This window comes from Siphateles boraxobius, unplaced genomic scaffold (genome assembly GCF_051911475.1).
Source record: "Siphateles boraxobius isolate OS27281-9 unplaced genomic scaffold, OSU_SipBor_1 77, whole genome shotgun sequence".
NCBI lineage: Eukaryota > Metazoa > Chordata > Actinopteri > Cypriniformes > Leuciscidae > Siphateles > Siphateles boraxobius.
In genome coordinates, this window is record NW_027509205.1 from 5,379,597 (window position 1) to 5,394,122 (window position 14,526).

Consider the following 14,526-nt stretch of genomic DNA (forward strand, 5'->3'; position numbering starts at 1 on the left):
ATTGGGGAGCGAAACATCTGTTTCACTCCCACTCGTGGACACACTAACCTCAGACACGGTTACTAGGGAGGAAGCCATTTCCTCCTCTTCATCCTCCATACTGTCTTCTTTTTCAATTTCATTTTGAGGATTGGCTTCCTCCCCCTCACCAACTGCCAGAATTGACTCCGCCCCTGTGGCCGCCCCACTTCCTCCTTCCTGTCCAATCCCTGAGGCTGGCTGGGGGTTTGAATTTCCCGCCGAAACCTCGGGGCCCGCCTCCTCAATTGTTTGTTCTTTGGGTGGGGCGGCCATTTTGTTGCTTTTTAACTTGTTGGCAAAACTTTTAGGGCAGTCTCTGTAGAGATGGGATGATTCTCCACAGAGGTTGCACTTTCTGCCATTTTGGCACTCTTCAAAAATGTGCCCAATTTCTCTGCACTTCCTACACACTACTTCTTGGCATGCCTCGGCGAGATGTCCAAGTTTGCCACACTTGCGGCATAGCTTGGGCATCCCTTGGTAATGGATGTAGCCTCTATTCTCTCCCAACACAATCATAGAAGGTATTTGACTCAGGCCATGGTAGCTGTTGGGATCTGCCCATTGTTTAATGGGCACTCTCCACGCACAGCTCCAGATACCGTCTTCATCTAAAACCTTGACTGGTTGTCCACGAATAGAGCAATATCTTGCCAACCATACAGAAATATCTTCTCCACTAACTGTTTCATTAAACATCCTGACAATCACAACTTTCAGTGAATTATCAGTCAGTTTTTCCACAGTGAACATGGAGAAATTGGCTTTACACATTTCAAATCGAGTCCAAAAAGTACTTAGCAAGGAAGCAGAAGCAAAACTTACATCAAAGCCATGATTCAGGGGCAGAGTCAACAGGCAGTTTATGTCCACAACCTTAAAACCGAGTAACTGTTGGATGCACTTCCTAGAAAAGTCCAGCCTGGACATGACCCGGAGAGTGCCATCCTCTTTTGGTTTAAATTTAAAACGCACGCTGTGGTGCCTCCTCATGCCGGCACGAGCAGCCGACATGTTGGAGGCACCACTAGCCTGCTGCGGCTAAAACCCAACAATAAATATACAATAAATAAATTAAAACCTGCTTACCTTAAAACCAGAAGATTCCTCGTAGAACGAGTCGTCAATTAAAAGCCGCTTGTCAATGTACCTCCTGAAGGGTGTGTGTCCCGTGTGACAAGCAACACACGAGACCAAGTCCAACAAGAGGCGATCGCTGTCTCTACCTTAGGACCAGACACTTGATCTTAGCCAAAAGGCCGAGAAGCGATGACACAATGACGCAGAGGCGGGGGAGCCGTCAAAGGCCACGCCCACCTGGGCCGTGGCGAGAGGGTCTAAAGGTCGCCAACAAACAAGCTCAGCTCACAGCAATACAAGCTCAGCTTGACTGTTGACACCGAAAATGGATCACAGCAGAGCGCACAACACGACACTTTGGAGTGCAACCTGGGATCTTGGACCAACAAACATTCTGCCCTAAAAGTGAGCGGGCAGACCAAAGCGTACGTCGTAGAGACTTGAAACTCTTGAGGGATGGTAGTACCCGCCCGGTCTACAACATCACCAAGGCTCGGCCCAATCGGCCCCAAGGTGGCGCTGCAGCGATCAGAAGTACGAAATGCCTCGTAACTCCTGAACCGTCCGTCGCAGACCCAAGTGTCTTACATCACCGGAATCCTTGGCTCGGGCCGAACAAGACGCAGGCCTCGGATTCGATGGTTGCGCTGGCGAGATTTTCGGGTATTTGGGATTTTGTGAAAAAGCTACTTTTGCACACTAGTCCTAGGTCTTTCGCCCGATCTGACCCAAACCGGTGCAGAAAGATTCCCTGGAGTCTGATTGCCGACAGCGATGGGGAAAAAAGTCGGAATTTCGATTCACGTTGGCGACGGGACGCCAAAACGTTGGGAGTGGGCGAGGCGGGCTTTACTTAAATGGCCATAACTCTCCAACGGAATGAGACAATTACACCCAAGTCGGTACACCTGTGCACGGGCTCAGCCTGTGCTCAGGTGAAAAGGGATGTGGCGACTGGCCACTTGGTGGCGCTGTAAACAGTAAAAACAACAACATGAATACGGCCATAGGCGACTGTATGTCAGGTGATTTTTCACACATGCACAAGGTATTCATACCACATGATAGAACTCCTCATTCGGAACAACTTTGCTTCTAGGACCACTGCTGCCAATAAAAGCGCTGGCTGAATAATGGAGATTATTTGAAGAATGATGAAAAAAAAAACTAAAAAACAGCCCTACTTTTGCAGACTGGTCCTAGGTTGAGAGTTTTACATCTCTCGATCAACCACTGCAGTTCAATTCTCTGGACTTCCTAGGTCGTTAACTACCAGAAGAAGAGGAACTCTAACAATCTGCTCTTTTAACCAGTGTGTCCGGGGGAGAGCGCGAACGCAGTCCCCCACTACCATAAATTATGCAGTCGAGATTCCCACATTTGGGGAATTCGCAGGGGTCAGCACAACCGGAGTGCAATGGCCGAGCCTCGCCCTGGGTGAACCACCTTCCTGATCATGGTGTCTCCCCTGCCAGGTAAGTATGAATTCCCAGGCCTCCCGTCAGAGGGACCATGTCCCTCTCCGCAATCCTCACCAACGGTCGGACAATCAAACACACACCTGATTCAACTCATCAGCTCATTCGTAAAAACTCCAAGAGATAAGAGAGAGACATCAAAAACCTGCAGAGTCGGGCTCTTTTGCTGTTGTTGTTGTGGATGATGTTGTTTTCATGCTCCGGATCCATGAGCCAAAAATCAATTTCATACGCGGTCACCGGATAGTGGACGAATCAGATGTTAAACGAGATAAGAACAGAGTTGTTGTTTTTTTTTCCCTCTCACACCACCATTACCTGTATAGCATATGATCACCTACAACACCTTTAAAGCACCCATACACAGCAATATACGTTACTTCCATTAACACCTGCTGCCACACAAGACTAAAACATCTCTTTCATTGAACACAGTTTTTGGGGGTGCACCGTTCCCAGAAGTACTGCAATACCGGGTCGATGCGTGGAGTGGACGGAGCAAGCCCCTCTTCCATCTCCCAGTTCCAAAAATCAATTTAATATATGGTGCCCGGGTAGGGCACGTATCAGATATTAAACTGATAAGAACAGATTTTTTTTTTTATTTTTTTTATTTTTTTTATTATATTATTTCTCATACATTCTACATATATCCATCACATTACAATTTTAAACAAATTTTTCCACCTTTCTCTAGCAGCAAGTGTCCCCCCTTCTTTGACAATCCCACCTAATCCTTCCCCTTAATTCAGCCTCCACACCCCGTATTACTCCCTCTGCCGAATTTTTCCCCTTCCCCCTACTTATACATTTCCTTTCTTCCCACAGTCCTTTCTTTATCAAACTCATTATTAACCAAAGCAAAAAGATATCTTTCCCTTCACCCCTCTTGCACCTAATGCCCTCCATTATATTCTCACTAGAAACCTTAAAGCTACCTGAAATCATTCTTAATAACCTCTCTCCCTTTGTCCACACTCTCTGAGCAAAGGCACACTCCCAAAATGCGTGCCTGATAGTCTCTTCTCCAGAACACCCCTCTCTAGGACAACTTCCATCCTTAGCTAACCCATGCCTGTACATAATCTCTTTCACTGGTAGACGCCTCAAAAAACATAACCAATTAAGATCTTTTAAACTATTCTCAAGGTTTTTTGGCTGAATATTCGTCCACACCAACTGCGGAACCCCAACCTGAACTACACTGGACACCCTTTCTCTTACCATCCCATACAACTTCCTCTGCTCCAAACAAACTTCCACCTCCTTACTCTCAGGATATTTACTCATCCACCTAGCGGCATGCTTGTAGTGCCAAGGCTGCACCTCTGCTCTTGGACCATCGTTGGACCACCTCATTACATGCCTCGCCTGATAGGAAAAAAACAACCTAAGAAAAAACCATGATGGATGCTTCAATGGCTCAGCTAACTGTGCTAGAATGGAAGACACAAACAAGCAGTCAAGTTTTAAAGGTATATGAGGCACATCCCGTCCTCCTTTGCTAACAGGGTTGAACATTTCAGACCTCTTCACGTATTCATACCTACCACCCCAAACAAAATTAAATAGTAACCTCATTACCACCTTCCTCATACATGCTGGTAAAGGATAAATGTAAGCTAAATACTGAAACACGGGCAACACATCCATCTTCAATATCAAAACCTTCCCCATCAATGTTAACCTCCGCCCCTTCCATCTAGCCAGCCTCATCTGTACTGATGCAATACGGCCAATCCAGTTCAGAGTTGCTGACCCTTCATTCTGAAAATGTATGCCCAAAATTTTAACAGGGCCCTCACACACCTGCAGACCACCAATTCCATCTAGTCTCTGTTTAAACCTTCCAAAGAACTTGACAGATGACTTTGAAATGTTTAAGCAAGCCCCAGACGCTAAAGAAAACTCCCCAAATAAGTACAAGGCTCTTTCAAGAGACTTATCTGACTCCAACAGCAACGTAGTGTCATCCGCATACTGTGATAACTTAACTACAGTACCCTTGCTGCCAGGTATCATCAAGCCCTTTATCCTACCATCTATTCTGATTGCCTCTGCCACCGGCTCCATATAAAGAATAAAGAGTAATGGTGAGAGAGGACACCCCTGCCTCACTCCCTCCCTTATCTCAAAACCCTGGCCTAACCTCCCATTCACCTGGACCAAACAACTAGCTTCTTTATACAGCGTTCTAATCCATCCTATGAAGACTTCCCCAAATCCCATCCTCTCCATAACCTTGAACATAAACCATCTATTCACCCTATCAAATGCTTTAGCTAGATCTAGACTAACCACCATCAATGGAAGGTCCCTATCTTCAGCCCACGCAATGGCATCCCTAATAAGCTGCAAGTTCCATTTAGTACTGCAACCCACTACCCCACATGTTTGATCGACATGCACTACATGAGGTAGGGCTTTCTTCAGTCTGTCTGCCAAAAGTTTTGCTATGATCTTGTAGTCCACAGTTAGCATTGTAAGCGGCCTATAATTAGCAATATCTGCCCTTTCACCTTTTTTATAAAGAAGGGTCATAACCCCGATTGACATTGAGCCTTTTATTTTTTTGTTCTCCAACACCTCTCTAACCATCTCCACCAAATAAGGGCCTAATATATTGAAAAATCTGACATAAAATTCAACCGGTAAGCCATCAACCCCTGGTACTTTACCTTTACCCATCCGCTTCAATACTCCCTCGACCTCTTCGATTGTTATAGGGGAGCTCAACTCTTCCTTTACATCCTCCGGAACTGTATTTGCCAGAAATTTAACAAACATTTCACTTTTCTCCACAACTATATTTCTCTCACTAAAAAACTGTTTGAAATGCTCTTCTACATATCCACTTATTTTCTCTATTTTCGTCAAAATCACTCCCTCCTTATCTTTTAACTCAACAATTGCTTGCTTCTCTTTACGATCCCTCACAGATCTAAAAAGGGCTGCATTACAACTTTCCCCGTTCTCTCGAGTCTCCTGTCTTCTTTTAAACAAAAACCTTTTAGCTTGGTCTTCATAAATCAACCTTATCTGTCTCTTCAGGGAATGAACCATGTCCCAGTCAAAAGTACCCCCAACATTGTACTCTTCAAACTTCAACTCTAAATCTCTTTGCAAAGTTCCTGCCTGTCTCCAAATCTTCCTCATCCTTCTTTTACAGTATTTAACAATCCATTCCTTTGAGCGACTCTTAACCATTTCCCACCATCCCCCGACATCGCTATACAGGACCTTTAACCCCTCCAACCCCCTAAAAAAGAATACATACTCATCACAAAATTGTTTCTCCTTCAATACCTCAATATTCATCCTCCAGTACCCCTTACCAAACATTAAATTATTCCCTTTAACTACAAACCAAACCATTTCATGATCAGAAAAAAACACAGGCCTTACTCCACCCCTTTCCAAAACAAAAGTCTTAGAAAAAAAAACATAATCTAACCTTTTCTCCACCCCTCTAGAGTTCCTCCACGTTGTTACACAAACCTTTGGATTAACCCCTTGGCCCCCATCTACCAACCCATGCCCTTGCAGAACCCCTTCCAACACCGTCAGACTGCTGTCCTCTATATCTTTCAATTGCAAATTAAAATCCCCTCCCATTATAATTTGCTTATTGGTGGCACAAACTGTTAACAACATTTCAAACATTTCCTTTCTCTCATCAACAGTTTGAGGAGCGTAAACTGAAAGCAATCTATATTCTCCCCCCCTCCACTTTACATCAGCCCCAATCACCCTCCCCGGAGAAACAATGAAATGATTTATGACTTCAATCTCTTTATCCCAAAACAAAATCCCGACCCCTGAAGAATAAACCCCCCCCCCACACTCCATACTGCTCCACCTCTCCCCCACTCTTTTGTAAATTTCCTAGAATCCTCTAGACTCTTTAAATGAACTTCTTGTAAAAAAAACACATTACACCTATAATTTCCTAAAAAAGAAAAAACAGCTTTACGCTTCACCGAGTCCCTAATACCTCTAACATTTATGGACCCCACAGTCAATTCATCACTGCAGAACATTTATTCTGCCAGTGGAGTACCCTTTGTCTCTTGTCCCTCCAAACTTGTGGACCCAGTGTCACTGACAACCAAATCCGACCAGCGAATAGGAACCTCGCTAAGGCCCACTGAATCATCCATCTGATCCTCATCTTCGCTGCTAACTTTCCCCTCTGTCAGCAGAAATAAGGGCCTAGCATTGTCCATCTCAAGCCCCTCTTGACTGTCTGTGGACGAGGATTCCTCCGAAAAGCTTAACTTTAGCATCTTTTCAGCTCTCGCCCTCTTGCCTGGTCTCTCCTTTATCTTTTCTGCCTTCCTAACCAGCTGACTTTCTTCTCCTCTCGATCCCTCTAGGAGGCCTTGTCCCTCCACCTCCATCACGCTTTCCACGTCATTTGGGCGCTGCTCTGCGACTCTGAAATGTTCCCCGTTCAATGCCTCCAAGAAAGCAACCATCACATCTTCCACTTCCTCAGTCGCATTACCTTCCACCGCCGCTTTGGCCCCCTCCTTTCCCTCCACAACCGCCATCTTCTCCTTTACATGTTGCACCATGACATCTTGTTGGCCAACCTCCTCCATCTGTCTCTCTGTTTCTCCCACACCCCATCCTCTGCCATGCTGCCTCCGACCCACCTTACAATCCTTCATCAAGTGGTCTAATGAGCCGCAGCTGTGGCAAGTCTTAGGAACGCTGCAATCTTTTGCCGTGTGACCTAGCTTGGAACACCGCCGACATCTTTCTTCACCACACCTGCCATCAACGTGCCCGTACCGTCTACACCTCCTACAAAAAGGGGGCTGCCGAGAGTAGAACAGAAAACCTTTATCAGCCCCAATGTTGAAATATGCAGGAGGGTGCATCAACCCCTCAAAACCACTCTCGTCAGTTCTTAGAAGAACTTGGAATTGTCTTTTCCCAGTCCATAAACCAACACCATCTTTTAAATATCTTGCAGGTGTGAGGACTTCAGCATAATTAGCAAGGAACGTCATCAATGCTTCATCAGTAACGTATGGATTGAACATGTGCAAAGTGATGACTCTGAAATTGGGTCTGTCAAGGCTTACCACATTGAATTTCCCCATGATACCTTCTTTGCCAATCTTTCCAACTTTATCCATCACATCTTTGTACATTTCCACAGTACTCAGCGTTACATCAAAGCATTTTTCCATTCTGTTGGTCTGCAAGCAGTACACGTCCTCCACTTTCAACTTCATCTTGTCCAAAAGTATAACCCGTGCAAACACTTCTCTTTCCATCATCTCCATCACAGGCTCCTTCATTTGGAAACGCAACGTATTTCTCAGTCCCGCCCTTGATCAAAGATCAAAAAGACAACCACTTGATCTTAGCCAAAAGGCCGAGAAGCGATGACACAATGACGCAGAGGCGGGGGAGCCGTCAAAGGCCACGCCCACCTGGGCCGTGGCGAGAGGGTCTAAAGGTCGCCAACAAACAAGCTCAGCTCACAGCAATACAAGCTCAGCTTGACTGTTGACACCGAAAATGGATCACAGCAGAGCGCACAACACGACACTTTGGAGTGCAACCTGGGATTTTGGACCAACAAACATTCTGCCCTAAAAGTGAGCGGGCAGACCAAAGCGTACGTCGTAGAGACTTGAAACTCTTGAGGGATGGTAGTACCCGCCCGGTCTACAACATCACCAAGGCTCGGCCCAATCGGCCCCAAGGTGGCGCTGCAGCGATCAGAAGTACGAAATGCCTCGTAACTCCTGAACCGTCCGTCGCAGACCCAAGTGTCTTACATCACCGGAATCCTTGGCTCGGGCCGAACAAGACGCAGGCCTCGGATTCGATGGTTGCGCTGGCGAGATTTTCGGGTATTTGGGATTTTGTGAAAAAGCTACTTTTGCACACTAGTCCTAGGTCTTTCGCCCGATCTGACCCAAACCGGTGCAGAAAGATTCCCTGGAGTCTGATTGCCGACAGCGATGGGGAAAAAAGTCGGAATTTCGATTCACGTTGGCGACGGGACGCCAAAACGTTGGGAGTGGGCGAGGCGGGCTTTACTTAAATGGCCATAACTCTCCAACGGAATGAGACAATTACACCCAAGTCGGTACACCTGTGCACGGGCTCAGCCTGTGCTCAGGTGAAAAGGGATGTGGCGACTGGCCACTTGGTGGCGCTGTAAACGGTAAAAACAACAACATGAATACGGCCATAGGCGACTGTATGTCAGGTGATTTTTCACACATGCACAAGGTATTCATACCACATGATAGAACTCCTCATTCGGAACAACTTTGCTTCTAGGACCACTGCTGCCAATAAAAGCGCTGGTTGAATAATGGAGATTATTTGAAGAATGATGAAAAAAAAACTAAAAAACAGCCCTACTTTTGCAGACTGGTCCTAGGTTGAGAGTTTTACATCTCTCGATCAACCACTGCAGTTCAATTCTCTGGACTTCCTAGGTCGTTAACTACCAGAAGAAGAGGAACTCGAACAATCTGCTCTTTTAACCAGTGTGTCCAGGGGAGAGCGCGAACGCAGTCCCCCACTACCATAAATTATGCAGTCGAGATTCCCACATTTGGGGAATTCGCAGGGGTCAGCACAACCGGAGTGCAATGGCCAAGCCTCGCCCTGGGTGAACCACCTTCCTGATCATGGTGTCTCCCCTGCCAGGTAAGTATGAATTCCCAGGCCTCCCGTCAGAGGCACCGTGTCCCTCTCCGCAATCCTCACCAACGGTCGGACAATCAAACACACACCTGATTCAACTCATCAGCTCATTCGTAAAAACTCGAGGAGATAAGAGAGAGACATCAAAAACCTGCAGAGTCGGGCTCTTTTGCTGTTGTTGTTGTGGATGATGTTGTTTTCATGCTCCGGATCCATGAGCCAAAAATCAATTTCATACGCGGTCACCGGATAGTGGACGAATCAGATGTTAAACGAGATAAGAACAGAGTTGTTGTTTTTTTTTCCCTCTCACACCACCATTACCTGTATAGCATATGATCACCTACAACACCTTTAAAGCACCCATACACAGCAATATACGTTACTTCCATTAACACCTGCTGCCACACAAGACTAAAACATCTCTTTCATTGAACACAGTTTTTGGGGTTGCACCGTTCCCAGAAGTACTGCAATACCAGGTCGATGCGTGGAGTGGACGGAGCAAGCCCCTCTTCCATCTCCCAGTTCCAAAAATCAATTTAATATATGGTGCCCGGGTAGGGCACGTATCAGATATTAAACTGATAAGATCAGATACTACACTTGATCTTAGCCAAAAGGCCGAGAAGCGATGACACAATGACGCAGAGGCGGGGGAGCCGTCAAAGGCCACGCCCACCTGGGCCGTGGCGAGAGGGTCTAAAGGTCGCCAGCAAACAAGCTCAGCTCACAGCAATACAAGCTCAGCTTGACTGTTGACACCGAAAATGGATCACAGCAGAGCGCACAACACGACACTTTGGAGTGCAACCTGGGATTTTGGACCAACAAACATTCTGCCCTAAAAGTGAGCGGGCAGACCAAAGCGTACGTCGTAGAGACTTGAAACTCTTGAGGGATGGTAGTACCCGCCCGGTCTACAACATCACCAAGGCTCGGCCCAATCGGCCCCAAGGTGGCGCTGCAGCGATCAGAAGTACGAAATGCCTCGTAACTCCTGAACCGTCCGTCGCAGACCCAAGTGTCTTACATCACCGGAATCCTTGGCTCGGGCCGAACAAGACGCAGGCCTCGGATTCGATGGTTGCGCTGGCGAGATTTTCGGGTATTTGGGATTTTGTGAAAAAGCTACTTTTGCACACTAGTCCTAGGTCTTTCGCCCGATCTGACCCAAACCGGTGCAGAAAGATTCCCTGGAGTCTGATTGCCGACAGCGATGGGGAAAAAAGTCGGAATTTCGATTCACGTTGGCGACGGGACGCCAAAACGTTGGGAGTGGGCGAGGCGGGCTTTACTTAAATGGCCATAACTCTCCAACGGAATGAGACAATTACACCCAAGTCGGTACACCTGTGCACGGGCTCAGCCTGTGCTCAGGTGAAAAGGGATGTGGCGACTGGCCACTTGGTGGCGCTGTAAACAGTAAAAACAACAACATGAATACGGCCATAGGCGACTGTATGTCAGGTGATTTTTCACACATGCACAAGGTATTCATACCACATGATAGAACTCCTCATTCGGAACAACTTTGCTTCTAGGACCACTGCTGCCAATAAAAGCGCTGGTTGAATAATGGAGATTATTTGAAGAATGATGAAAAAAAAAACTAAAAAACAGCCCTACCTTTGCAGACTGGTCCTAGGTTGAGAGTTTTACATCTCTCGATCAACCACTGCAGTTCAATTCCCTGGACTTCCTAGGTCGTTAACTACCAGAAGAAGAGGAACTCGAACAATCTGCTCTTTTAACCAGTGTGTCCAGGGGAGAGCGCGAACGCAGTCCCCCACTACCATAAATTATGCAGTCGAGATTCCCACATTTGGGGAATTCGCAGGGGTCAGCACAACCGGAGTGCAATGGCCGAGCCTCGCCCTGGGTGAACCACCTTCCTGATCATGGTGTCTCCCCTGCCAGGTAAGTATGAATTCCCAGGCCTCCCGTCAGAGGCACCGTGTCCCTCTCCGCAATCCTCACCAACGGTCGGACAATCAAACACACACCTGATTCAACTCATCAGCTCATTCGTAAAAACTCCAAGAGATAAGAGAGAGACATCAAAAACCTGCAGAGTCGGGCTCTTTTGCTGTTGTTGTTGTGGATGATGTTGTTTTCATGCTCCGGATCCATGAGCCAAAAATCAATTTCATACGCGGTCACCGGATAGTGGACGAATCAGATGTTAAACGAGATAAGAACAGAGTTGTTGTTTTTTTTTCCCTCTCACACCACCATTACCTGTATAGCATATGATCACCTACAACACCTTTAAAGCACCCATACACAGCAATATACGTTACTTCCATTAACACCTGCTGCCACACAAGACTAAAACATCTCTTTCATTGAACACAGTTTTTGGGGGTGCACCGTTCCCAGAAGTACTGCAATACCGGGTCGATGCGTGGAGTGGACGGAGCAAGCCCCTCTTCCATCTCCCAGTTCCAAAAATCAATTTAATATATGGTGCCCGGGTAGGGCACGTATCAGATATTAAACTGATAAGAACAGATACTACACTTGATCTTAGCCAAAAGGCCGAGAAGCGATGACACAATGACGCAGAGGCGGGGGAGCCGTCAAAGGCCACGCCCACCTGGGCCGTGGCGAGAGGGTCTAAAGGTCGCCAGCAAACAAGCTCAGCTCACAGCAATACAAGCTCAGCTTGACTGTTGACACCGAAAATGGATCACAGCAGAGCGCACAACACGACACTTTGGAGTGCAACCTGGGATTTTGGACCAACAAACATTCTGCCCTAAAAGTGAGCGGGCAGACCAAAGCGTACGTCGTAGAGACTTGAAACTCTTGAGGGATGGTAGTACCCGCCCGGTCTACAACATCACCAAGGCTCGGCCCAATCGGCCCCAAGGTGGCGCTGCAGCGATCAGAAGTACGAAATGCCTCGTAACTCCTGAACCGTCCGTCGCAGACCCAAGTGTCTTACATCCCCGGAATCCTTGGCTCGGGCCGAACAAGACGCAGGCCTCGGATTCGATGGTTGAGCTGGCGAGATTTTCGGGTATTTGGGATTTTGTGAAAAAGCTACTTTTGCACACTAGTCCTAGGTCTTTCGCCCGATCTGACCCAAACCGGTGCAGAAAGATTCCCTGGAGTCTGATTGCCGACAGCGATGGGGAAAAAAGTCGGAATTTCGATTCACGTTGGCGACGGGACGCCAAAACGTTGGGAGTGGGCGAGGCGGGCTTTACTTAAATGGCCATAACTCTCCAACGGAATGAGACAATTACACCCAAGTCGGTACACCTGTGCACGGGCTCAGCCTGTGCTCAGGTGAAAAGGGATGTGGCGACTGGCCACTTGGTGGCGCTGTAAACAGTAAAAACAACAACATGAATACGGCCATAGGCGACTGTATGTCAGGTGATTTTTCACACATGCACAAGGTATTCATACCACATGATAGAACTCCTCATTCGGAACAACTTTGCTTCTAGGACCACTGCTGCCAATAAAAGCGCTGGTTGAATAATGGAGATTATTTGAAGAATGATGAAAAAAAAAACTAAAAAACAGCCCTACCTTTGCAGACTGGTCCTAGGTTGAGAGTTTTACATCTCTCGATCAACCACTGCAGTTCAATTCCCTGGACTTCCTAGGTCGTTAACTACCAGAAGAAGAGGAACTCGAACAATCTGCTCTTTTAACCAGTGTGTCCAGGGGAGAGCGCGAACGCAGTCCCCCACTAGCATAAATTATGCAGTCGAGATTCCCACATTTGGGGAATTCGCAGGGGTCAGCACAACCGGAGTGCAATGGCCGAGCCTCGCCCTGGGTGAACCACCTTCCTGATCATGGTGTCTCCCCTGCCAGGTAAGTATGAATTCCCAGGCCTCCCGTCAGAGGCACCGTGTCCCTCTCCGCAATCCTCACCAACGGTCGGACAATCAAACACACACCTGATTCAACTCATCAGCTCATTCGTAAAAACTCCAAGAGATAAGAGAGAGACATCAAAAACCTGCAGAGTCGGGCTCTTTTGCTGTTGTTGTTGTGGATGATGTTGTTTTCATGCTCCGGATCCATGAGCCAAAAATCAATTTCATACGCGGTCACCGGATAGTGGACGAATCAGATGTTAAACGAGATAAGAACAGAGTTGTTGTTTTTTTTTCCCTCTCACACCACCATTACCTGTATAGCATATGATCACCTACAACACCTTTAAAGCACCCATACACAGCAATATACGTTACTTCCATTAACACCTGCTGCCACACAAGACTAAAACATCTCTTTCATTGAACACAGTTTTTGGGGGTGCACCGTTCCCAGAAGTACTGCAATACCGGGTCGATGCGTGGAGTGGACGGAGCAAGCCCCTCTTCCATCTCCCAGTTCCAAAAATCAATTTAATATATGGTGCCCAGGTAGGGCACGTATCAGATATTAAACTGATAAGAACAGATACTACACTTGATCTTAGCCAAAAGGCCAAGAAGCGATGACACAATGACGCAGAGGCGGGGGAGCCGTCAAAGGCCACGCCCACCTGGGCCGTGGCGAGAGGGTCTAAAGGTCGCCAGCAAACAAGCTCAGCTCACAGCAATACAAGCTCAGCTTGACTGTTGACACCGAAAATGGATCACAGCAGAGCGCACAACACGACACTTTGGAGTGCAACCTGGGATTTTGGACCAACAAACATTCTGCCCTAAAAGTGAGCGGGCAGACCAAAGCGTACGTCGTAGAGACTTGAAACTCTTGAGGGATGGTAGTACCCGCCCGGTCTACAACATCACCAAGGCTCGGCCCAATCGGCCCCAAGGTGGCGCTGCAGCGATCAGAAGTACGAAATGCCTCGTAACTCCTGAACCGTCCGTCGCAGACCCAAGTGTCTTACATCACCGGAATCCTTGGCTCGGGCCGAACAAGACGCAGGCCTCGGATTCGATGGTTGCGCTGGCGAGATTTTCGGGTATTTGGGATTTTGTGAAAAAGCTACTTTTGCACACTAGTCCTAGGTCTTTCGCCCGATCTGACCCAAACCGGTGCAGAAAGATTCCCTGGAGTCTGATTGCCGACAGCGATGGGGAAAAAAGTCGGAATTTCGATTCACGTTGGCGACGGGACGCCAAAACGTTGGGAGTGGGCGAGGCTGGCTTTACTTAAATGGCCATAACTCTCCAACGGAATGAGACAATTACACCCAAGTCGGTACACCTGTGCACGGGCTCAGCCTGTGCTCAGGTGAAAAGGGATGTGGCGACTGGCCACTTGGTGGCGCTGTAAACAGTAAAAA

General features: G+C 47.4%; 8 non-coding genes across 8 annotated transcripts; all 8 read right to left on the minus strand.

Annotated features, from left to right (window-relative positions):
- Positions 1-2,420: 2,420 nt before the first annotated feature.
- On the minus strand, positions 2,421-2,584 carry LOC143726533 (U1 spliceosomal RNA). Its single transcript, XR_013198773.1, has one exon. It is a non-coding gene; the product is annotated as a U1 spliceosomal RNA (small nuclear RNA).
- Positions 2,585-3,018: 434 nt separating this feature from the next.
- On the minus strand, positions 3,019-3,207 carry LOC143727453 (U2 spliceosomal RNA). Its single transcript, XR_013199499.1, has one exon. It is a non-coding gene; the product is annotated as a U2 spliceosomal RNA (small nuclear RNA).
- A 5,900-nt stretch (positions 3,208-9,107) lies between these two features.
- On the minus strand, positions 9,108-9,271 carry LOC143726875 (U1 spliceosomal RNA). The gene has a single exon (XR_013199100.1). It is a non-coding gene; the product is annotated as a U1 spliceosomal RNA (small nuclear RNA).
- Positions 9,272-9,705: 434 nt separating this feature from the next.
- On the minus strand, positions 9,706-9,896 carry LOC143727246 (U2 spliceosomal RNA). The gene has a single exon (XR_013199451.1). It is a non-coding gene; the product is annotated as a U2 spliceosomal RNA (small nuclear RNA).
- Positions 9,897-11,024: 1,128 nt separating this feature from the next.
- On the minus strand, positions 11,025-11,188 carry LOC143726627 (U1 spliceosomal RNA). Its single transcript, XR_013198866.1, has one exon. It is a non-coding gene; the product is annotated as a U1 spliceosomal RNA (small nuclear RNA).
- Positions 11,189-11,622: 434 nt separating this feature from the next.
- LOC143727047 (U2 spliceosomal RNA) lies at positions 11,623-11,813 on the minus strand. The gene has a single exon (XR_013199258.1). It is a non-coding gene; the product is annotated as a U2 spliceosomal RNA (small nuclear RNA).
- A 1,128-nt stretch (positions 11,814-12,941) lies between these two features.
- On the minus strand, positions 12,942-13,105 carry LOC143726877 (U1 spliceosomal RNA). The gene has a single exon (XR_013199102.1). It is a non-coding gene; the product is annotated as a U1 spliceosomal RNA (small nuclear RNA).
- Positions 13,106-13,539: 434 nt separating this feature from the next.
- Positions 13,540-13,730, minus strand: LOC143727036 (U2 spliceosomal RNA). The gene has a single exon (XR_013199247.1). It is a non-coding gene; the product is annotated as a U2 spliceosomal RNA (small nuclear RNA).
- Positions 13,731-14,526: the final 796 nt, after the last annotated feature.